Here is a 24,374-nt window from a genome sequence, read left to right as displayed (position 1 = left end):
AGTGACCACCTGTGTCCCTGCCTGCACTTCACAGATGCCAAAGCAAGGCTCCCAAAAAACCAAGCCATGAAGGAGGTGGGAGAGCAGCCAGACTTAGGCTTCAAACTCTTCAACCATCCCCACAGCACCAAAAATTCCCACTCCAGCTGCTGGAAAACTCCATTTATGAACGGGGCACGAAGCACAGCAAGATCCCTCTAAACCCTGAGCTGCTCAGTGACACAGAGCTTGGGGAAAAAACTTGGAAAAAGCCCTAAAAAGCTGGATTTGAAGCAGAATCCTGGTGGAGGAGAGGGCAGGTGGCTACTCACGGAAGCACTGGGGGATCTCCCCGCTCCAGGAGCCGTTGCCCTCGCAGGTGAGCACGGCGGGCAGGGACAGCTGGTAACCCTCCAGGCAGGCGTAGCTGATGCTGGAACCCCAGCTGAAATCTGACCCCACCACCTTCCCGTTGGGAATGGCCTGGGGAGCTCTGCAGGTGATGGCTGGGGGAGGAGGAAAAAGAAGGAGAAGGAGGAAAAGGAGGAAATGGAAAAGGAGGATGACAAAGAGAAGAAGGAGGAGGAGAAGAAGGAGGAAAAGGAGAAGAAGAAGGAGAAGAAGGAGAAGAAGGAGAAGAAGAAGAAGGAGAAGAAGGAGAAGAAGGAAGAAGAAGGAAGAAGAGGAGCAAAAGGAGGAAATGGAAAAGAAGGAGGAGAAGGAGAAGAAGGAGGAAAAGGAGAAGGAGGAAAAGGGAGAAAAGGAGGAAAAGGAGGAAAAGGAGGAAAAGGAGGAAAAGAAAAGGAGGAGGAGAAGAAGAAGAAGGAGGAAAAGAAGGAGGAGGAGAAAAAGGAGGAGAAGGAATAGGACAAGGAAAAAAGGAAAATGAAAAGGAAAAGGAAAAGGAAAAGGAAAAGGAAAAGGAAAAGGAAACGGAAAAGTAGAGTCAGGTCTCTCCACTTCTTAATTATTTCCATTAACAAGCAAATTCCACCTAGGTGCAAAGTCACCTCCTGCTCTCCAAGAGCATCTCCCCGGATTGGCACAAAGTGGGGTCAAACCCTTCAAAGTTTGCAGTTCAATCCCAAATAATGAAATATCCCATGGGAAGGGATCCATGAGGATCATCCAAGCCCTGGCCCTGCACAGACACCCCAAAACCCCCCCCTGTGCATCCCTGAGAGCGTTGTCCAAACATTCCTTGAGATCCTGGGGCTCTGCTCAGTGCCCCACCACCCTCTGGGGGAAGAACTTTTCCCTCAGCATCTCCACAAATCCGATTTTGAAGTCAATGCTCGTTCCCAGCTGAAGGTAAAAATCTGCCCTGACATGGTGTGAAAGCTCATCTCAGATTTCCCCGAAGATTCACACATTTTGGACAACCTGGCTGAGGCTCAGACGAGCAGTTGAAGCCACAACCTGTCGGGTTTTCACCCACTCTGGGGTGTTTGGAGATGACATTTTTGCAGCACTCTGCTCTTCAGCTCAGAGCAGCCAAACCTGTGCCTCCAAATGAGACTCTTGGCCACATTCTGGATAATTTCTGCAGCATTTGCTCAGTGCAGAGGATGAAAAAGGAGAGGAAGAATTGCTCTTTACAGCCTCTGAAGGAGCTGGAGCGCATTTGAGGGTTTTTATGTGGCCTGTTTTTATATCAGTTCCGTGACAGGTGAATTTTCCAGATTTTTAAAGGAATGCAGCGATGCTGCCACTCATTTTATCTGTGCTGGGGGGTCAGGAAAACAGATCCAGCCTGCCCAGCCACTGCTTTCCTATTTCCCTTTTCTATCTCTGAACCACAGGAGCCATCTCAGAATAATGAAAAGACTCGCAGGGAACATTTTTCAGATGTTTCTGGGTGATGCCAGCACAGCGTCTGCTGGAAAAACACAATATTTCATCTGAGCTTGATCCGAGTTTTTTGTGCAAAATCACTTTACTCCCTGGGCTTTGAAGGAGAGCAGCAACTCCTTCCCTCCCTGCCAGGCACAGATTGATAGCCCTGAGCACAGCAAGGCGTTGCTGCTTCCCTGACAAATGCCAAACTTTGTGTGTGGAATGAGGGAGATGAGGAACGCCCAGCCAGGCTTTCATGGAAACTCTGGTGGCCTCCAAAACTTGTGTCCTGCAGGGTTCCTTACCCTTGCAGACGGGTTTGGTGCCGTTCCAGGTGCGGTCTTTGGTGCAGGTGAGGGCAGCAGCTCTGTCTGACTCCATCATGAAGCCAGGAGTGCACTGGAACACCACGGATTTGTTGTAGGTGAAGTCACTGCCCAGCCTCAGCCCGTTGGCCGGCACACCGGGGTCTCCACAGTTGATCACTGCCAAGGAAGGGAAAAAGGAGAATTTCTGGCAGCTGGAACCATGCCTGGAATGGTCCGGAATGTTTTTTTCCAGGTGGGGTTTAACCAGTTAAATGTGGAGCAGGTTTGCAGCCTGCGATTTGGTTCATTTGTCCTTGGTGCCCAGCTGGAGCAGGAATTGTTTTGTCTCCCTGCTCTGTGCACAGAGCTCACCATCCCTGATATGAAGCCCAGACCCACACACCAAAGCAGCACAGAACCTGAGAAATATAAAAGTTAAAACCAGAGGCGCCACCAGTGCTCACCAGTGCACTCGGGGCTGGTCCCAGTCCAGGTGCCATTGACGGTGCAGTGCCTGCTCAGCACCCCAGTGGAGTAATAACCCTCCCTGCACTGGTAGATGATGGAGCTGGAGAACACCAGGCCGTCGTTGAAGATCACCCTGGCGTTGCTGGGAGTCCCGGGGTTCCCGCAGGAAATCACTGCCAGGGGAAACGGGGAAATTCAATTAAAATCACCCAGAAACCACAAACCGACCCCCAGGGCTCCGAGGGGTTCCTCCTGCATTGCCTGTGCTCAGGAAAGGCAAGTTCTGAGGACATGAGAACACTTCTGGGGACATGAGAACAGTTCTGGGGACACCAGAGCCATTCTGGGGACACTAGAGCAGTTCTGGGGACACCAGGACAGCTCTGGGGACAATAGAACAGTCCTGGGGACATTGGGGCAGCTCGGGGACATCAGAGCAATTCTGGGGACACTGGGGCAGTTCTGGGGACATCAGAGCAATTCTGGGAATACCGGGATAGTCCTGGGGACAGCAGAACAACTCTGGGGACACCAGGGCAGTTCTGGGGACACCAGAAGAGCTCTGGGGATAGTGGGGCAGCTCTGGGGACACCAGAACAGCTCTGGGGACACTGGGGCAGCTCTGGGGACACCAGAACAGTACTGGGGACACTGGGGCAGCTCGGGGGACATCAGAGTAATTCTGGGGACACCTGGGCAGTCCTGGGGACCCCAGGGCAGCTCTGGGGACACTGGAGGTGTTCTGGAGACACCAGGGCAGCTCTGGGGACACCAGAATACCTCTGGGGACACCGGGGCAGTCCTAGGGACACCAGAACAGCCCTGGAGACATCAGAGTGATTCTGGGGACACAGAAGAGCCCCGTGTCGCAGCAGTACCTTCGCACTCGGGCTGCGTGCCGCTCCAGGAGCCGTTGGCGTGGCAGACCCTCTCGGAGGAGCCGCGCAGGGAGTAGCCGGGCTCGCAGCTGAACCGCACCACGCTGCCCACGTCGAAGGCGTCCCCCAGCCCGATCCCGTGCGAAGGGATCCCGGGGTCGCCACACACGCCCTGGCTGCCCCCTGCCAGGAGAGCACAGAGTCACCACAGCCACCAGGGATGGAGGCTCCTGTCCCTTGTCACCCTCATCGGGAATTCCACCCCCAGCAGAGCAGTGGAACTCCAAATTAAACATTCCCTGATTCCGTGAGCCCCCCTGGTTTTGAGCTGGATGCAAACATGGCCACAATTCCTGAATCCCAAGGTGGAGGCTCCAGCATCAGCCCCAGGGATGTTTCCCCTCCGTGAAGGAATTCCCACGTGCTCCAAGCCAGCCCTGAGCAGCTGGGAGTGAGGGAACAAGGAGGGTTGGGGCATGGGAGGAAGGGAAGGGAAAAGGGGAAAAGGGGAAAAGGGGAAAAGGGGAAAAGTGGAAAAGGGAAGGGTTGGGGGTGTCCAGGGAAGGGAAGTTCAGGTAAGGGAAGGGGAGGGAGGTGCCTCCTCCTCAAGGCGCAAGAGTAGGTGATGATGGGTGGGAGGTGATGACAATGGATGGGTGACCATGAACGAGTGACCATGGCCAGCTGATGGTATCTGGGTGACCACGAACAGGTGACCAAGAACAGGTGACCATGAACAGGTGATGGTGTCTGGGTGACCACAAACAGGTGACCATGGCCAGCTGACTGTGGCTGGGTGACCATGAATGGCAGTGATCATGAACAGGTGACCAAGAAGGGATGACCATGAATGGGTGACCACAAACAGGTGACCATGGCCAGCTGACTGTGGCTGGGTGACCATGAATGGCAGTGATCATGAACAGGTGACCAAGAAGGGATGACCATGAATGGGTGACCACAAACAGGTGACCATGGCCAGCTGACTGTGGCTGGGTGACCATAAATGGATGACCATGGCTAGGTGACCATGAACAGGTGACGAAGAACAGCTGACCAAGAACAGATGACCATGAACAGGTGACCATGAACAGGTGACCATGTCTGTGTGCCCCCCAGGGCCCTTCCCAAGCCCCCTCACCCGAGCAGTGTGGCAGGGAGCCGCTCCAGCGCCCGTCCAGCTGGCACATCCTCGTGGCATTGCCCACCAGCGTGCGCCGGCCCAGGCAGCTGTACCTGACCACGGAGCCCACCGTGTGCTTGTCCCCCGAGATCTGCGCGTGGGGAGGGGACCCGGGGTGGCCACAGGACACCACTGCAACAGAGACACGGCTTCAGCACCCGGGGATCCAGAATTCTGGCTTGGGGGGACCTTAAATGTCAGTTAGTGCCACTCCTTTCCATGGGCAGGGATGCTTTTCCCTATCCCTGGTTGCTCCAAGCCCTGTCCAGCCTGGCCTTGGACACTTCCAGGGATGAGGACAGTCCCAGCTGCTCTTGGCACATGTGCCAAAGCCTCCCCATCCTCACAGGGAAGTTCAACACACAGGAAACAAAACATAAGAAAATCTCCTTTTTTTTTAAACTTTGAAACCCAGGAATCCAAGGAATCAGTGGTAAAATTGACCTGGGTTTCCAAATGTCAACAAATCCTCCAAATCCCAACATTTTATGCGAGATAAAATGGAGGAAGGAGATTCCTTGTACTCAAGGAGGCTGAGGGAACCTGGGATTGGGGTTTTAACAGGAATTCCCTCCCGGCTGTGGGAACATGGATCATCACTCACCAGCTCCCCAGGATCCATGCAAGGGGTGAAGAGAGGACAAAAGGAAAGGAAAACGTGTCCAAAACTGCTCGGTAGGATTTGGTGTGGAGGGAGAAACGTGGGAAAAAACAAAAGGAACAATCCCAGCTTTGGAACAGCTCAAGCCAATTGGAATTTCTGGAGTTGGGCAGGGAATGGGATTGCAGCTGGTTTGGTGCCCAAAGGGACAAAATGGTCATGCTGGGGTGGGGCTGCTCCTGCCTGCACCTCCCTAAGGCAGCTAAAATCCACTCTGGATCCCAAATTCCCAGTGTAAGATTGAGACTCACTCACTCAGGTGAGTCCTCACTCAGGTAAGCCCTCACTCATCCAGGTGTACCCTCAGCCACTCAGGTGAGCTCTCCCTGTGCTCCAGAGCTGCTCCTGCCCTCCACCTGCACTATCCCAGCTGAATCCTCTCCTCAAACCCCACAACCCATCAGGATTCCACCTGGAACACCCAAATCCATCAGGATCCGCCTGTCCCTACAGAGAGAACACCCTCCAGCAGGATCCTCTCCTCAACCCCAAAATCCATCGGGATTCCACTTGGAATCTCCAAAATCCGTCAGGATCTACCTGTTGCTACATAGAGAATGTCTCTTTTCCTCAAACCCCAAAATTCGTGAGGATTCCACCTGGAACCGCTAAAATCCAATGGAATCCACCTGTCCCTACATAGAGAACCCTCTCCAGCAGTATCCTCCCCTCAAACCCCAAAATTCATTGGGATTCCACCTGGAACCCCTAAAATCCACTGGGATTCATGTGTCCTTACAAAGAGAACCCCCTCCACCAGTATCCTCTCCTCAAACCCTAAAACACATCAGGATTCCACCTGAAACCCCCAAAATGCATCAGGATCTGCCTGTCCCGAGACAGAGGACCTCCTCCACCAGAATTCTTTCTTCAAACCCCAAAATTCATTGGGATTCCACCTGGAACGCCCCCAAATCCACTGGGATCCACCTGTCCCTACACAGAGAAACCCCTCCAGTAGAATCCTCTCTTCAAACCCTAAAATCCATCAGGATCCACCGTTTCCTGAGAATGCCCTCCAGGAGGATCCTCTCCTCAACCCCAAAACCCATCAGGATTCCACCTGGAACCCCCAAACCCATTGGGATCTGCCTTTCCCTACACAGAGAATGCCTCCAGGAGGATCCTCTCCTCAACCCCAAAACCCCCTCCCTAGGAAACTCCTGAAACCACTGGGACCATTCCCACATGGATTTTTTTGTGGGGATTTTTTTTGGGATGGATTTTCCCTCACGAATCCTGCTGACCCCCACGAGATGCGCTGGACAGGGAGAGGGGTTGGGGCCACTTACAAAGGCACTGGGGGAGGGCTCTGTCCCACGTGCCATCGCCCTGGCACGTCAGGACGTGCGTCCCCAACAGATAAAATCCGTGGCTGCACTGATAGGACACGGTGGTGCCGAAGCTGAACCTGTGCGGGCCGCTCGGCTGCACTTGCCGCACGCTGTTTTCCAGATGCCCGGGGTCAGAACAGTTCACAACTGCAAACAGACAACAGAACAACACCCAGAAAATAATGGGAAGCGAAAAGTGAGGCAGAAAATGTGAAGTTTAAAAAAAAAAAAAAAATTGGTGGGAAGTTGAAGATTTTATGCTGATTTAAGATTTTTTTTCCCGAGATTTTTTCTCTGAGATTTTTTTTTCTCCGAGATTTTTGAGGGTGGGAGTGGAAAAATTTCTTGTGAAAAAGGGAGTCCAGGCAATCCTGCAGGTTGTCACCCAGCAGCAGAGGCTGGATCTCCAAATTGGGATTGAGATTATCCAGCTGGGAATAACTGATCCCAAACCGGGATTTTTTTGGGAATAATTGATAATCCAGCATGGCCAGAGATCCTGGATTAGGGGGATGCAGAGGGAGGGAGTGCAGGGAGGGGAGGGGATTTGGGAAGTGAATCTGAGTGCTGATCCCATGGGAAAAGAGGGAAAAGGGCTCTGCACAAAGCTGTGGGAAGATATTTCCTGGGAAGATAAACGAGGAGGTTGGACAAGGTGATTTGGGGGGGAGCAGAGGAGAGATCCTGATTTTCCATGGACATGGATTGTGACCACCAGGGCGTGTTTATAGGCTGTGCCTGCCTTTAACACCCTCTGACCCCAAATTTGGGTCTGATCCCAAATCTGATCTGATCTGTGCCTGCCTTTAACACCCTCTGAGCCCAAATTTGGGTCTGATCCCAAATTTCCAACACGCTCCAACTCCTTGGAGAACGCATTGAGGTGAGGAAATCCCGTGGGATTTACAGCATCCCTGGCATCTCCAACCACATCCCCTGGGTGGTTTCCAGGGATTTCTGGCTTGGGATCATGGAGAATCCCCAGGGAAGGCCAGACTGACCTCGGCAGGAGGGCAGGGTGCTGCTCCACTGGCCGTTGGCCAGGCACTGGGATTGGGAAGCTCCCTCCAGGCGGAATCCGGGGTTGCACTGGAATTTGGCCACGTCGTTGAGGTTGAACTGGGAGCCCTGGGTGAGGCCGTTGGGGGGGTTGCCAGGGTGGCCACAGGTGATGGCTGCAAGGACAAAATGGAAATGTCACTGGATTTATTCCTGGAGAAAAGTGGATTATTCATTGGAAAAAGATGTGAAGGTAGGAGAGCATAAAAACCGCCACATCAATCCCAAACCCCAAAGATTTGGGGCTTCTCTGTTGAGATACAGGATGACATTGAAAAAAAGGGATTTTTTTAGGTTTTATTTGCTCCAGGAATTCCCTGCATCCCTCTCCAGGCAGCCGAGTGCCAGGATCCCACTGATTTACACCACACATCCCTCTCCAAAAATCCCAGCTCCTGCTCTTAACCCCACACCACCCCACGCATCCAAACTCTGTTGTTCCCTCCCTCTCTCCCTGTCCCCCCTGGGCTGAAGGAATGACAAGTACTGATGAACACAAGAATTTAAGAACAGAAAGATTTGATGGACAAGTAAAATACCTTTTACTCACCAACAGAATAACTGGCAAGAAACCTACCAACCAATTGGAGTCACACGTGAGGTGTGTGACTAAAACTACATAAAAATGAGTTATGTGAATAAAGAATGGGTTTTTTCCTGCATGAAGAAAATGGAGTCTTGATAAAAAAACACCCCAAAGGTGTGTGCATGGCCACCCCACACCTCGAGGGTGTGAGCTCTGCCCAGCCCCTTCCAGGCCCTCCAGGCTGGGATGTCCCCTCAGGGCTGAAGGAATGACAAGTACTGACGCACACAAGAATTTAAGAACAGAAAGATTTGATGGACACAGACCAATAAAGTAATTAGCCAGAAAGCTACTAACCAATTGGAAAGACACATGAGGTCTGTAAAACTGCATAAAAATGAGTTGTGTGAATAAAGAATAGGTTTTTTCCTGCATGAACAAAATGGAGTCTTGATAGCAAAACACCCCGAACGCGCGCGCAGCACAACCACCTCATACCTCAACCACCCCACACTTTGGGGGTGTGAGCTCTGCCCAGCCCCTTCCCCAACCCCTTCCCCAGCCCCTTCCAGGCCGGGATGTCCCCCCAGGGTGAAGCAATGACAATACTTACGCACACAGACAGGCGTTTTCCCGGACCAGCGGTGGTCCTGCTGGCAGATGCGCACGGACATGCCGATGAGGCGGAAGCCGGGCTGGCACTGGTACACCACGCTGCCACGGTAGTTGTAGTTCTCCCCGTTGATCTGCCCGTTCACAATGGGGCTGGGCACGCCACAGTGCCCGGCTGGAGGGGACAGAACGGCAGCAATCAGCTGGAGAGCCCAGCAAAGGTGTCCCCAAAGGGCATCGGGGGATCTCTGCGGGTTTGGGGTGAGGAGAAGCCCAGACCGGGATGGGTTGCAAGGGAATGCAAGGGTTGTCCATAGGGACACCTCTACCATGTCAAATCCAACCTCTCCTTGGACACTTCCAGCTGTGGATGGGGCAGCCACAGCTTTTCTGGGCATGGATGAGGTTTGGAGATGCCCAGATTGGTTTGGGTTGGAAGGGAACATAAGGGTTGTCCACAGGGACACCTTCCACCATGCCAAGTCAGCCTGTCCAACCTCTCCTTGGACTCTTCCAGGGATGGGGCAGCCACAGCTTCTCTGGGCAGGGATGGGGGTTCACAATGCCCTGACTGGTTTAGGTTGGAAGGGAACATAAGGGTTGTCCACAGGGACACTTTCCACCATCCCTGGTTACTCCAAGCCCTGTCCAAGCTCTCCTTGGACACTTCCAGCTGTGGATGGGGCAGCCACAGCTTCTCTGGGCATGGATGGGGTTCATGATGCCCAGATTGGTTTGGGTTGGAAGGGAACATAAGGGTTGTCCACAGGGACACCTTCCACCATCCCTGGCCATCCTCTCCAACCTCTCCTTGGACACTTTCAGGGATGGGGCAGCCCCAGCTTCTCTGGCCAATCCACATCATGCTGTTTATAGGGAAGAATCCACCCCAATATCCATCCACACCCATCCTCTTTCACCTCCAGGCTGTCACCTCAACACTCTGCAGTCCCAACCAACTATCCTCACCCCAAAACTCTCCCAGCACCTCACACCTCTGGAGGATGCAGGAATCCAACTCTGCCTCCCTTTTACACCCCCTTCAAACCCCGCAGGGTGGATGTCAGTCCCTAAACCCCCTGTTCCCTCCCAAGGAGCCTTTCCCACACCCGTGGATGCCGCAGGAGCATCCCAAAGGTACCTACCCAGACACCTGACCTCAGCCCCGCTCCAGAGCCCGTTGGCCATGCACTCCCTGACCCGGGAGCCCACCAGGGTGTAGCCAGTGTTGCAGGAGAAGATGGCAGTGGCCCCGTAGCTGGTGAGGGTCCCGATCTTGTTCCCGTTGGGAGGCGTGGGCAGGTCCCCACAGGAGATAACTAGGACAGATCCCAAAGGATAAGTGAGAGAACAGGCTGGGTTTTGAAGGAATGCATCCAGGCACAGCACCAGGAGTTGCTGCTGGAGTGGGAAAGTTCATTAAATAATTCCAGGAATTGTGATCATTCCAGAGCCATGTAAGATGAGGTGACAAAAATAAGAGCTGTTCATATTTATGCTTCAGGATACAGGGGAACACTAAAGACAGGCTGGGAAAGAACCAAAGGAGTTTTTCACACCAGAGCTTCCTCACAGAGGAATATTTTTCTGTCATTAAGCCTGATTCCCAGAAACCCCACAGAATCATGGAAGGGACCTTAAAGGCCATGAGTGGGGACATCTCCCACTAGGCCAGGCTGCTCCAAGCCCTGACCTTGGAATGGCACAAAGTTCATAATTAAAAGTGACACCCAGCTTTCCCCCACAATCCAAAATCCCAAGATCTGCAGATCCCAGCTGGGTTTGTGGGATGCAGGAGCCTCTGCAAACCCAACCTCCCCCTCAGAACTCTTGGTTTTATCTTCATTTTCTCTGCCTTCAAGCTCTGCCAAGCCTGCAGAGCTCCCGCTGGGTGCTGCTGACCTCGGGGCGCTGCCAAGATGCTGTCACTTGGATTTAGGTGGCAATAAGGCTGAGGGAACAAAAGGAGGTCAGGCTCCTGCTCCCGGATCCAGAGGAAGAGCTGGCAGGGGGAGAAGCACATCTGTCACCCACACCAGCAGTCACAGCTCCACAAACAAAGGCAGGCAGCAGGGAAGGAGAGGCTTTGCTGCCTCTGTCTGCACTTGGAGAGAAAAACCCTGCACCTCTGACAAAGGGAGAGATGCAAAGCACAGCAGTGGTGTCAGAACAACTGAGAGCTGCTGGCGTGCCCCGTTGGGTTTGATTTGCAGGTGACACTGTTACCCTTGTAAACCTGGTGTTTGTGTGAGAGCTGAGGCTTGACAGCAGAATTCTTTATTTTCCCTCCTTAAAAGCCCTGACTTCAGAGCAGCTGTGGCAGAGAAGCTGCTGGGACCCCACAGCAACAGCTGAGCTGAAGGGCTTCAGATCCCAGGGAAGTGCTGGGATTAAACCAGGATTCACTTCCAGGCATCTCCCTGCATCCCAATCCCTTCCAGCAGCTCTGCTGTCTCTGCCTCAGCTGCTGACGAGAGTAATTGAGTTCTACCCCACAGCAGAGACGACACCTTCCATGATCCCAGTTTGCTCCAACAGGGATAGGGTAGGTTGGAAGGGATGGGGCAGCCACAGCTCCTCTGGGAAATCCATCCCAGCACCAACCTGCCCTCACAGGGATAGATTTGCTCCCAAAATCTGCACCAAACCATCCCATCCTGTACCCAAAGGGCACCATCTCCTTGGTTAGCCATGATTACCCACCAGCATCATCCTGAAACCCTCAGGGCTGGGATTTGCTGACCCCAAACACAAAACCAGCTCCTGGCGATGCTGCTCTGTGAAATCCATCCCAGCCACTCCCTGCCCTTCCAGGAATGGATTTCCTCCCAAAATCTGCACCAAACCATTCCATCCTGTACCCAAAGGACACCATCTCCTTGATTATCCATGGTCACCCATCAGCAACACCCTGAAACCCCCAAGGCTGGCATTTATTGAGCCCAATCACAAAACCAGTCCCTGGTGACTTCCTCCCAAAATCTGCACCAATTTCCTCCCCAATCTGCACCAAACCATCCCATCCTGTACCCAAAGTACGATCACCCACCAGCACCACCCTGAATCCCCCCAGCTTGGCATTTACTGACCCCAAACCCAACCCCAGCCCCCGGTGCCACCCTGGGGCGCCCCTGCCCTTACTTTTGCAGGTGGGCACGGGCTGCCCGATGCTCCAGGTGCCGTTGGCCTGGCAGCGGATGACCCTCTGGCCCGTGTAGTAGTAGCCAGGGTCGCAGATGAGCATCAGCTGGGCGTTGTAGTGGTACTGCACCTCGTAGGTGAGGCGCCAGCGGCCGTGCTCCACCGCGATGCTGCCCACGTCGGGGCACGTCACAGCTGAGGGGGGAATGGAACAGGGGAAATGGGACATGGGAAATGGCACGTGGGAAATGGGCCATGGGAAATGGCACAAGGGAAATGGGACATGGGAAATGGAACGCGGGAAATGGCACGTGGGAAATGGCACACGGGAAATGGAACACAGGAAATGGCACGTGGGAAATGGCACGCGGTAAATGGCACATGGGAAATGGCACAAGGGAAATGGCACAGGGAAAAGGGCACGCGGGAAATGGTGCAGGGAAAATGGCACAAAGGAAATGGCACAAAGGAAATGGCACAAGGGAAATGGCATACAGGAAATGGCACAGGGAAAATGGCACGTGGAAAATGGCACGCGGGAAATGGCACAAAGGAAATGGCACACGGGAAATGGAACACAGGAAATGGCACGTGGGAAATGGCACACAGAAGTGGCACAGGGGAAATGGTGCATGGGAAATGGCACGCGGTAAATGGCACATGGGAAATGGCACAAGGGAAATGGCACAGGGAAAATGGCACAGGGAAAATGGCACGTGGAAACTGGCACGCGGGAAATGGCACAAAGGAAATGGCACAAGGGAAATGGCACAGGGAAAATGGCACAGGGAAAATGGCACACAGGAAATGGCACAGGGGAAATGGCACGCGGGAAATGGCACGCGGGAAATGGCACAGGGAAAGTGGCACACAGAGATGGTTCAGTGAGGTTTTAACCCCGCCAAAAAAGTCCCAGTGTGGTGGGTTTTTAATGAGGGGTGTGTCATGGGCATGGTTTATGAAAAATCTTTTTGCCAGGATTTTTTCTCCTGAGAAGCTGAGAGGTCTCAGAAATGAAATGTAAACAATGGTTATCTGCTGCTGTGGAATGCAACAGGTGATTGGTGATTGGTCTCATGTGGTTGTTTTTAATTAATGGCCAATCACAGCCCAGCTGTCTTGGACTCTCTGGCCAGTCACAAGATTTTATTATCATTCCTCTCCCTTCCTTTTCCAGCCTTCTGATGAAATCCTTTCTTCTATTCTTTTAGTATATTATTTTCTTTTAATATAATATATATCATAAAATAATAAATCAGCCTTCTGAAACCTGGAGTCAAGATTCTCATCTCTTCCTTCGTCCTGGGACCCCTGTGAACACCACCACAAGGGATGTATCCCCTGGTGAGGCTGTTGTTGAGAATTAAAAGGAAAATTTTGTGGATAATGTTGTAAGTGGTGATGTTGCCTGAAACCCAAAGAGAAAAATGCCTTGCAATGGGGTTAAAATCATAAAATGGGAATCAAGGACACCTCATTGTCTCAGGCCTTGAGAAATGGAAACACAAGTGGGTTTGGGGGAGCAAACTTGGGGTAAATCACGGAATCACAGAATTTCTAGGTTGGAAGAGACCTTTAAGATCATCGAGTCCAACCCATGTTCTAACATCTCAACTAGATCATGGCACCAAGTGCCACATCCAGTCTTTTTTTAAACACATTGAGGGATGGTGACTCCACCACCTCCCTGGCTAGATGATTCCAGTATTTGACCACTCTTTCTGTGAAAATGACTTTGTTAACTGAAGTTAATTGGGAGATTGATCCATTGGCATGTTGGGGGTTAAACTTATAAAAGTGTGAAAAACTATGACCCATTGTCCATTTTGGGTGCAGCCCCTGGGGAGCTTCATCAGCCCTAAATGTACCTGAAAACCCTTCAATAAATAGAACTGCTTTATACTTTTAACTTTTGTTTGGCCTGTGTCTTAGGCAGCCCCAAAGGCCTCCCTGCTGTCTGGGCAGCCCCAGTCCCCACTCACCCAGGCACAGAGGGGGCTGGTTCCCGTTGCTCCACACTCCATCCTGCAGGCACTCGGTGCTGGGCTCGGCGCCCGGCTGCAGCTGGAATCCCTCATTGCACTGGTACACGGCCTTGGTGCCCACCGTGTACTCCTTCCCAAAGACAACCCCGTTCCTTGGGGCTCTGGGAATGCCACAGGAGAGAGCTGGGAAGAGAAAACACATCTTAAACAAAAAATAAAAATCAGGGAGCTGGTGGTTTTATCCCAAATTGCAATCCTGGATCCCGAACTTTCCTACTGGGAGTGCCCACCCTTCATAAAGGATTGTCGGGGCCTCTAGCTGCTCAGAGTGACCCCAAGATGTGTTAGAAAGTCTCTTTTCCCAGTCTGGCGCTTGAAGAAGGAGTCAGGGCTCTTCAGTTCTCATTCTCAAGGTTGTTTATTGTATCTTATCTATAAAATTCTTTCTCCTTTCCAGCCGAGGTTTGCTCAGCAAGACAGTCCAAGACACTCTGGCCACCCCCAGGGCAGTGTTGTTATCTTTTTATACTAAAACCTATGTGTACATTATTTACAATAACTTTCCAATGCCTATCACCTATGTTAGACAGCGAGCTTCTACTCTAAACCAATCTAAAAGTGCCACCATCACAGCAGAAGATGGAGGCCAAGAAGAAGAAGGAGAAAGGCTGGACACACCCAGATTCCTCCATCTTGCCCCCTGAACCCCCATTCTAAAAACCCCAAAATCTACTTTTTCACCCCGTGATAAACTCTCTATCGTTCTACTTAATTTGCATTTGCCATGCAAGGCTCAGGTTTTGTCCCATTCCTGCCCCAGCATGGAGCAGGATCCCAGAGCAGCTGGCAGGTGAATTCTGAGAGGTGTCAGCAGCTCCATCCCTGTTGGCACTGATGGTGACAGGAGTGTCACTGCAGCGAGCTCAGGGCTGGTCAATCCCTCTCCAAGGCCTGATGTCTAGACAGGCTGCCAGGCTGAATACCAATGGCTCTCCCAGGGAACAGAAAGCACCTGGAAAATCCAACTTTTTCCCTGCTGCTCTTTTCCAGCTCCCAGTCATTCCCTTCCCTCTTTGCCATCTATTCCCAAAGTCTTGCAGACGAGGATAACCCTCAGCGCTCCGAGCTGGTTCTCAACACCCAATTACCCAATTCCAATGTTGATTCTTTTTCACTGCTTTTCCAGGGACTCTCAGAACTTGATCCCAACCCATCCCTGCTCTCACTTTGGCACAGGGGGATGGCTTCCCTCCAGTGGAAGTGGCCCTGGGGGTGCTGGGTGCCAGGCTGAATACAATGGCTCTCCCAGGGAACAGAAAGCACCTGGAAAATCCAACCTTTTCCAGCTCCCAGTCATTCCTTTCCCTCTTTGCCATCTATTCCCAAACCCCTGCAGACGAGGATCACCCTCAGCGCTCCGAGCCTGCTCCCAACATTACCCAATTCCAATATTTATTTTTTTTCCCCCTGCTTTTCCAGGGACTCTCAGAACTCGATCCCAGCGTGTCCCTGCTCTCACCTTGGCACAGGGGGATGGCTTCCCTCCAGTGGAAGTGGCCCTGGGGGTGCTGGCTGCAGGTGGAGGTGCTGTGTCCCACCAGGCGGTAGCCGGCGTCGCAGCCGAAGCGCACGGAGCTGCCGGGGCGCAGCCCGGAGTGGCTCAGGATCATCCCGTGGGCTGGGGGCTGGGGGAGGCTGCAGTAGGGAGCTGGCAAGGAGGGCAGGGAAAAGAAAACCAGTCAGCAGCAGGGTCATTCCCTTCCCACTCCCAGGAATTACACCGAGCTTCCCCAAAATCCCCAAAACAAAAATCGGCGATGGATAAACGCGGAGTCGAAGCAGGGATGGAGCACGGGGCTCTGATCTGAGCCTCAGCCAGCTCCAGGAATAAGGAGTCATTCCTGGTAATTGAATATTCCTTAATTCATTTGCTGAGAAAAGCCTGGACAGACTTTTCCAGTGCCTGGCCACCTCCTCATCCAGAAACCTTTCCCAATATCCATTCCCTGGCATCAATGACTCTCCACATCAGGCTTCTGGTTCTGAGGAGTGGTTGGGAAATGAGCCAAAGCTCCAAGGTTTCTCCCTGGAATTTCTCCTGACTGTGATCCCACAATCCTGATTGTTACAGATTGGTTGAGACTGAGCCAAAGCTCCAAGGTTTCTCCTGGACAGACCCTGCCTTTCCCAACCTCCCAACTTGGAACGTGCCCGGCTTTGTCCCTTCCCTGCCTTGGCAGCTCCTGCCCTGCCAGCTGGATCTCTGCAGGAATCCCACGGATCCTCCCGGCTCTGGAGCTGCTCCTGCTGCTGGCAGAGGCAGCTGGGACTCACCAGAGTAGCGGATTTTGAAGCCTTTCCTGTTGTAGGCATGGTCGGAGGACCAGCGCAGGAAAACGCTGTTCCCGCTGCTGGTGACGGTCAGAGGGGCTGAGTAATTCCCACTGAGGGACAGCAGCAGGGGGCTCTGCCCTGAGGGACCTGCCAGGAACAGGGGACAGGGAAAAGGGACAAGTCACAGTGTGGCATTCACATTTTTTTGAAAAATCCCAGGATTTTTCTCCTGGGAAGCTGAGAAGCCTCAGAGAAAAAGGAAAATAATAATTCTCTGATTTGCTTCGCCTGTGTTTTGCTCCATTGGAATGTGTTTAAAAAGGAAAACAATTCTTTTCTTATTTGCTTCTCCTGTGTTTTGCTCATCTGGAATGTGTTTGGAGATTGTTTACCCACAGGTGATTGTTTCATTGATATCTGCTGTGAGTTGTTTTCACTTTTTGGCCAATCAGAGCCAAGCTGTGTCAGGACTCTGGAAAGAGTCACGAGTTTTCATTATTATCTTTTTAGCTTGTAAGTATCCTTTCTGTATTCTTTAGTATAGCTTAGTATAGTATTCTTTAATATAATATATATATAATAAAATAATAAATCAAGCCTTCTGAAACATGGAGTCAGATCCTCATCTCTTCCCTCATCCTGGGACCCCTGTGAACACCGTCACACCCAACTCCTCCCCCTTGGAAAAATCCTTCAGATCCATCCCAAAAAATCAAATTGCAGCTGTTTCCTTATGCCAGGAATCAGTGAGGAACTTTCTGGAAGGCAAGCAGGAGTTTCCAGGTGGGAAGCTGGCCCTGGAATGCTCCTTCCCCCTTGACTGGTTGGGATCATGGAACCCCAGGAGGATTTGGGATGGAAAGGGGAGGGAATCTCTCACCATCAAAGATTTCAAACTCATCGAACTGCTTCTCGCTGAGGAAGTACTCGATGGTGAGGGAGATGTTGTAGCCTGGCTCCACCTTCACCACCCAGGAGCAGGTCTGGAAGTGGGGGTAGCTCCCCAGGAAGCTCTGGCTCAGGATCACCCCGGTGGAATCCGTCATCAGCTGGTTCATGGGGCAGTGCACTGGGGATGGAGATGGACATTCAGTGGGAATGAACATTTTTCAGAGGAAGGATGGAAGCACAAGGGGTCTGTCCTGATGAGCCAGCTCAAGGCAGAGCACGACCCCTGCACTCCTTGATCCCTGGGGCTCAAAGAATCCCCAAATCCCAAAAATCGTCACACTTAAGGAAAGGAGCAAAAAGCAGCAAAGCCAACTAACCATTCCCACTGCTTTGATCCCTGGGGCTCAAAGAATCCCCATATCCCACAAATCCCAAAAACTGTCACACTCAAAGAAAGGAGCAAAAAGCAGCCAACAAACCATTCCCAATGCCTTGATCCCTGGGGCTCAAAGAATCCCAAAATCCCACAAATCCCAACAATTTTCTCACAGGAACAAGAAGCAGCAAAGCCAACAAACCATTCCCACTGCCTTGATCCCTGGGGCTCAAAGAATCCCAAAATGGGATCCCAAACTGGACATGAGAACTCCAATTCCTGCTCAGGGAGGGTCTCACTCCCTCCTCCCAAAAATCCCACACTCCTAAAAACGGGAAAATGAATCCCAAGGATGAAAAATGTGCCAACAAACCTCCCCCAGCTCCTTCCCTGAGCAGGGAAATGTGGGATTTATGGATTTTTTACCTTCACAGGTGGGTGGGGGTCCCTCAAACTGCAGGTGGGTGCCCAGTTTGCAGGTGAGGATTTCGTTCCCAATGAGGGTGAAGCCAGGGAGGCAGCGGTACCTGACAATGTCACCTGGGAAGGGATGGAAAACAGGGATGGGAGGGGGAAATGCAATTAAAAAACTGGAATGAGGATGAGGAGGATGAGGGAAGGCTTTACCAATGTTGAACTCCTCGTTCTCTGTGATGATCTCGGCATTGGGAACCATGGTGGGAGGCTGGCAGCGGAAAAGCTGGAAAGCTGGAAAGCAAGGGAGGAGCAGAACATCATGAACACAGCCCTGATGGAAGCAGGGAAATTCCTCCCTTTCCACCAGGAAATTCTCCTTTTTTTATAAGGAAATTCCTCCCTTTCCACCAGGAAAATCCTCCCTCTCCATTAGGAAATTCCTCCCTTTCCACAATGAAATTCCTCCCTCTCCATAAGGAAATTCCTCCCCTTCCACAATGAAATTCCTCCCTTTCCATCAGGAAATTCCTCTCTCTCCATTAGGATATTCCTCCCTCTCCACCAGGAAATTCCTCCTTTTCTATAAGGAAAATCCTCCCTTTCCACAAAGAAATTGCTCTTTCCCCACAAGGAAAACCCTTCTTTTCCACCAGAAAATCCCTCCCTTTCCACCAGAAAATTCCTCCTTTTCCACAAGGAGATTCCAGGACTAAAAACTTCCTAGAAAAAAACTGGTTTGAAAGACTTAGTGGAAAAAAAAAAATTGAGCTGAAAAACTTCCTGGAAAAAAATTGGTTTGAAAAATTTTGTGGGGGAAAAAATATAAATGGGCTGAAAATCTTTCTGGAAAAAACTGGGCTGAAAAACTTCCTAGAAAAAACTGGTTGGAAAGATTTTGTGGGAAAAAAAATGGACTGAAAAACTTCCTGGAAAAAACTTGGTTTGATAAAGTTTGGGGGAAAAAAGTGGGCTGAAAAACTTCCTGGAACAAAACTGGTTTGAAAAATTTCATGGAAAAAGAAACTGGGCTGAAAAACTTCCTGGAAAAAAACTTGGTTTGATAAACCTTGTGGAGAAAAACTCGTCTGAAAAACTTCCTTGGGAAACCCAGCCTGAAAAACTTCATTAAAAAAAAAAACTGGGCTGAAAAACTGTGGAAAACTCGGGATAAAAGAGTATTTTTTTTGCATATTCCCAGATCTATTCCCAATATTCCCAACATTTCCCCCCCCCAAGGGAAGCAGCAGCTCAGACCATAGAAGTAGATGGCGAAGATGCCCCCGTTGGCGCCGTCGCTGTGGAATTTCAGCAGGACCTGGTTGGAGGAGCTCTGGGCAGATTTCTTGGCTGAGTTGCCTGTGAACACCCCCAGCTGTGGGGCTGTTTGCTGGGGCCCGTCCCTGATGGCAGGAACACAAGGAAAAATTGATTTTTCCAAGGATTTAAGCCTAGGAACCCAACCTAGGCTTTCCTTCCCTTTTCCCGCATCCACATTTCACAACCCCTGCTCCAGTTAAACCCCTACAACTTCTCCTGGCTCCCAGCTGGACAATCAGAAACACAAATTTCACTTTTAACCTCAAAAACTGAGGAATTAGGACCTGTTTCCCAAAGGAATTTCACTCCCTGTTTGCCCAGCAAATAATGGATTCTGAATATCCCCTCCAGAATACCAGGGGATATTCTGAAGGTCAGACTTTGAGTGCCAAAAGCTCAAACTTTGGTCACAAACCCTTTAATCAGAGTGGCTACCTGAAGCTGATAATCTCCATTCTTAATAAATAATGGAGATTATCATTATAAATAATATTTTTATTTATTCATATTGAAAGAAAGCTCAAAAAATTTTTAATTTCTCTTCTCTTCTCCAAAACACCAGAAGCTCCCAGCTTGCAAAGGGGATCCCAGGGGTCCCATTCTCAGTTGCTGCTGCTTCAAAGCCAGGATTATTTCCCAAAATGAGTCCTTGGAGTGACCCCCTGCACCCACCAGACAGTGATGAAGTCGTTGTAGGGCTCTGTCTGCAGCAGGGTGAAGTTCAGGTGGATCCCATATCCCACGGGCACTGTCAGCAGCCAGGTGCAATCCTGGGAATTTGGGTACTGGTTGGGGAAGCCAGGAGAGTAAACCGTCCCATTCTGGGCTGTGACATTGCCCCCACAAGGCACTGCAGGGAAGCAGAGAGAAACACAAACCCAGTGAGGAAATATCCCCTTAAAACATCCTTATATCCCATTTTTATTCCTTTTTTTTTTTTTTTTTGTACAAAAGTAACAATTCTGCATACAGAAAAATCCAGATTTTGTCCTAACTTGCCTGAAATAATTCCTCTCTGCTGCAAGCACTGAAAGAGCAGCTGAGGATTCAGCTCTTTGTGTTCTCTGGGGTTCAAGGACTTACAAGAGGGCAAATATCACCTCTCTCCCTCCTTGCACAGCTCCTGCAGAGCCAGTGCTGGCATAAAGGTCAGTGCTCCTGGGAAATGGGCTGGGAAATCTTCAATAAGCAGCTCTGAACTTCTCAAAGGTTCACCTGAAACCCTTCTGGAAGCAAATCCCACAGAATTCCGGCCAGCAGCCCGAGGGGTGAAAGGCTGAAACAGCCATGAGGGGGGGGGGGAAAAGAGAATTTGGATGAGTTTGGATGCCTGGATTGTGAATCTTCAGCCTGCAGAGTCCTCTGAGCACAGCTTTCAGAAGAAAAACCACCTTGGAAGATTCCTGAGGATCTCCCACCTGGATCATTCAGGAGATACCCATGAAGGAGGCAGACAGGGACACACCCAGAGTCCTCAGAGCTGCAATACTCTTTTATCAGTGATTATTTTTATTTATCAGAGCTAGATCAATGGAAGCTGGGTGTTGTTGAGGGAATAAAGCAGCAAGGAATTATCACTCCAAGGCCCCTGGACTGTGCCATACAGAAATAACAGCTCCAGCAGGAAGGTGAGACACAGATTCTCCTCAACCGCACCCCAAGACTCAAACCCCTTGAAACACCCCAAATATTCACCAAAACACCTCATGGAGACCACATTTCCTTCCAAGAGCTCATTCCCATCCACACCTTTGCTCCCAGAGCAATCCCAGCCCATCCCAAGGAGCTGAAGTGCCATGCCCAGGTGAGCCCAGGCCGTACCTTCACACCTGGGCAGGGGGTGATCCCAGTTCCTGTTGGTGCTCAAGACTCCCCAAGACCCCCATCAGAAGCTGCCAAAACACCCCAAATATTCACCAAAATACCTCATGGATCCCTCCAAGAGCCCATTCCCAGCCATGTCTTTGCTCCCAGAGCATCCCAAGGAGCTGAAGCGCCGTGCCCAGGTGAGCCCAGGCCGTACCTTCACACCTGGGCAGGGAGTGATCCCAGTTCCTGCTGGTGCTCAAGACTCCCCAAGACTCAAACCTCCCTCAGAAGCTGCCAAAACACCCCAAATATTCACCAGAACACCTCATAGATCCCTCCAAGAGCTCATTCCCAGCCACACCTTTGCTCCCAGAGCAATCCCAGCCCATCCCAAGGAGCTGAAGTGCTGTGCCCAGGTGAGCCCAGGCCGTACCTTTACACCTGGGCAGGGAGTGATCCCAGTTCCTGTTGGTGCTCAAGACTCCCCAAGACTCAAACCTCCCTCAGAAGCTGCCAAAACACCCCAAATGTTCACCAAAACACCTCGTGGATCCCTCCAAGAGCTCATTCCCAGCCACACCTTTGCTCCCAGAGCATCCCAAGGTGCCCAGGTGAGCCCAGGCCGTACCTTCACACCTGGGCAGGGGGTGGTCCCAGTTCCTGTTGGTGCCGTGCTGGCAGGTGAGCACGGGGTGCCCGATGAGCTGGTAGCCAGGCAGGCACTCGAAGGAGATGGACTGGCCGACGTTGTAGCCAGCTCCTCTCACCACGCCGTTGGCAAAGGGCTCCGGGTCGGGGCATTCCTGCAGCTCGTAGGCTGGGGAAACACAATGGGAATTTGTGTTTGTGTTTTATTTCTCAGGGAAAAAGGGACAGGGCAAGGAGAAATGGTCTCAAGCTGTGCCAGGGGAGGGGCAGGATGGAGTTCAGGAGGAATTTCTCCATGGAAAGGGTTGGAAGGGGGTGCCCAGGGAGGTTTGGAGTCAACAACCATGGAGTTGACTCAGCAACCACAGAGTTAACTCAGCAACCATGGAGTTAACTCAACAGCCACTGAATAAACTCAATAACCACAGAATTAACTCAGCAACCATGCAGTTAACTCAACAAGCATGGAGTTAACTCAACAACCACAGAATTAACTCAACAACCACGGAGTTAACTCAGCAACCAAGGAGTTAACTCAACAACCATGGAATTAATTCAACAACCATGGAATTAACGGAATTAACTCAACAATCATGGAATTACCTCAACAACCATGGAGTTAACTCAACAACCATGGAGTTAACTCAATAACCACTGAATTAACTCAACAACCACTGAATTAAATCAACAACCACGGAGTTAACAAACACGGAGTTAACTCAACAATCACAGAATTAACTCAACTCAACAGCCACGAAATTAATTCAACTCAACAACCACAGAGTTAACTCAACAACCATGGAATGGGCTCAATAACCACAGAATTAATGGAATTAACTCAACAACCATGGAGCTAACTCAACAACCATGAAGCTAACTCAACAACCATGGAGTCAACTCAACAACCACAGAATTAACTCAACCACCAGAGAGTTAACTCAAGAACCGCCACCCCCGGGGCAGGGCTGTCCCTGCTCACCCTGGTACTCCAGCTTGAAGCCGGGTTTGTTCTGGGAGTGGTCGCTGTGGAAGTACACGGTGGTCTCGTGGGAGGTGGAGAGCAGCGAGCCGGGCAGCTCGGCGCCGCTGAAGCGCCCGATGACGCTGCTGGTGTCGTAGGGCCCGTTCCGGATCTCCACAAAGTCGTGGTTGGGCTCCGTGGAGAAGTTCAGGAACTGGATGTGGGCACCTGCAGAGGGGGAAGGAGGAGTTGGGCTCTAAAATTGCAGCTGAGGTTTTGCACCGGCACCAGCTCCAACAGCAGCACTAATCCCAGCTCCAATCCCAATACCAAACCCAGCTCCAACATCAGACTAACTCCAACTCCAAGACCAGCACCAACCCCAATATCAGCACCAACCCCAGCTCCAATAGCAGAACCAACCCCAACACCAGCATCAACCCCAGCTCCAATCCCAATACCAAACCCAGCTCCAACCCCAGCTTTAAGCCAGCTCCAACAGCAGCACCAACCAAAACATCAGCATCAACCCCAGCTTCAATCTCAATACCAACCCCAGCTCCAACCCCAGCACCAACCCCAGCACTAACCTCAGCTCTAACAGCAGCACCAAATGCAAGATCAGCACCAACCATGGCTCCAATCCCAATACCAAACCCAGTTCCAATATCAACCCAAAAGTCAGCACCAACCCCAGCTCCAATCCCAATACCAAACCCAGCTCCAACACCAGCATCAACATCATTACTAACCCCAGCTCCAACAGCAGTACCAACCCTGGTCCCAACCCCAGCTTTAAACTCAGTTCCAACCCCAACATCAGCACCAACCCCAGCTCTAACCCTGGTTTCAATCCCAACACCATTCCCAGTTCCAATCCCAGCTCCAACCCCAACCGCAACATCAGCTCCAACCCCAGCTCTAACCCTTGTTTTAATCCCAATACCAATCCCAGCTCCAACCCCATCACTGCCCACCTGCACAGCCCAGGACACCCTGGGCACTCAGCAGGACTTTAACTGCCCTGGGGACACAGGGCAAACCCTCAAACTGACACAGAGGAGCTTTGGAGTGGAGCTTAGGAAGGAATTCCTCCCTGGGAAGGTGGGGAAGTCCTGGTTTAGGGTGCCCACAGCAGCTGTGGCTGCCCCTGGATCCCTGGCAGTGCCCCAGGCTGGGGCTTGGAGCACTTTGGGATAATTTCCCTGGCAGGGAGTGGAATGAGATGATCTTGAGGTTCTTCCCAACCCAAACCAGTCAGGGATTCTCTGATTTTTCACCCCCTCTTCTGCGATGGCACCGACCCAAACCCATCTCTCTCACCAAACCCCACAGGCAGCAGGATCCTCCACGTGCAGTCCAGGTTGCTGGGGTAATTTCCCGGGAATCCTGGGCTCAGGAGCACTCCTTCCATCTCTTCTGCTGTTCCTCCACACTGGGCTGGAAGAACAACAGGGTTCATGGTCAGGATCCAGTCACAGGATCCCTGAGGGGCTTGTCTGGGTGAGGGCCATGGGAAATGAAGGAATTAAAGACTCAGCTGAGAAAAAGGAACCAGCACCAAGTTTCCAGGGCCACATCAGGAATGGATGTGCCTTTCTCCTGCCCTTAGGAGATGAAGACTGAGCCCAGGGATCCAGTTTGGGCCACC

General features: G+C 51.5%; 1 pseudogene; it reads right to left on the bottom strand.

Moving 5' to 3' along the window:
• LOC128937653 (CUB and sushi domain-containing protein 2-like) overlaps positions 1-24,374 on the bottom strand; it is a 137,811-nt pseudogene that overhangs the window by 9,013 nt on the left and 104,424 nt on the right.

This window comes from Melozone crissalis, unplaced genomic scaffold, assembly GCF_028551555.1.
Source record: "Melozone crissalis strain CALT ecotype California unplaced genomic scaffold, PUWL_Pcris_2 ptg000020l_1, whole genome shotgun sequence".
NCBI lineage: Eukaryota > Metazoa > Chordata > Aves > Passeriformes > Passerellidae > Melozone > Melozone crissalis.
The sequence above is the reverse complement of the archived record's forward strand: the minus strand, read 5'-3'. Positions and strand labels throughout refer to the sequence as shown.